Genomic DNA, 1,105 nt, shown 5'->3' with positions numbered 1-1,105 from the left:
CGGCGGACCCCTCGCCTTCCCGAGTCGATCGAGTCTGCGGGGCTCGGTCCAAATCCTCTGCTTTGTCGTAGTCTCCCTCTTAAGGGCCTCCCGGTCCGACACAAAAGGTGGCAGAAAGTACGTCGGATCAATAGCAGAGATTGTTATTTAGATAACGAATTAATCTCCCTGTTATAACACTTTTTATAGTGAACTTTGCACCCCTTCCCTAAGAGAAAGGAATTTAAAGGAGGGAAAAAGTCTCAAACAGGATTAAGGTTTTAATTACAAATCCCTATCGAAATAGTATGTTTGATGAGCTGATCTTATCAATTAATAGTAACATTAAAGCCCAAGAAGCAGATTCGCGGAAAATACGCTGAAGGGAGTCTTTCGAGAGTAATCGCACCCGGGGAAACCGGCGGGGCAGCGGGGCCAGCGATGCCGCTCCGTCCCGGCGGGTTTCGGGTCCGCGTCTGCTCTGCCCAGTCCGGAGCGGGGCGCGCACCGAGGCGCAGGACCGGGCGGGGACAGCGGACCCTGCGCTGGGAGACCCGGCTACGCGGGTGGGAGGGAAATCACAAATAACAGATGCCTCTTCCAAGCCGAGGCTCACATCAAAGTTGGGGCCCCACAAGGGCCGTGCAGTTCACTGCGTTTGGGTCAGCGTTATATTCCAGGGGCAAATAAAGTAATTTGAACATGCACCAACAGTTTTCCATAAAATACGAGTTAAAAGAAGTAATAGAACTAATCACTGTCTCCTCAAATCAAGTAGAAAACATTTCAATGCACTAATTAGAGTAATTAGAATAATAAGCCTCTGCCTATATGTGGTAAGACAATGTGTACAAACAACTTTATTTAATGTATACTGGTAATCAGCGATGCGTGCCTGCTTGAATGCTTAGCGCAATAAAACTACCCTCCGTCCGCCCAAACAATCAAATACAAATTAGTTTAATGATTGTGCCTGCTGAATGTCTTAGAAATCCACAGGCAGAGGCGAGTAAATAGAAGCATCCTTGTTTGCGTGCGACCCCGCCCGGGCTGGCCGCAGGGCCCGGTGAGTGGCCGCGGGCGGGTGCGGCTGGAGCGAACCGGAGGCCCCGCCGCGCGGACGGAG

This window comes from Carlito syrichta, unplaced genomic scaffold (genome assembly GCF_000164805.1).
Source record: "Carlito syrichta isolate Samal-C Ts95f unplaced genomic scaffold, Tarsius_syrichta-2.0.1 Scaffold104742, whole genome shotgun sequence".
Classification (NCBI taxonomy): Eukaryota; Metazoa; Chordata; class Mammalia; order Primates; family Tarsiidae; genus Carlito; species Carlito syrichta.
This window is presented reverse-complemented; position numbering follows the sequence as displayed.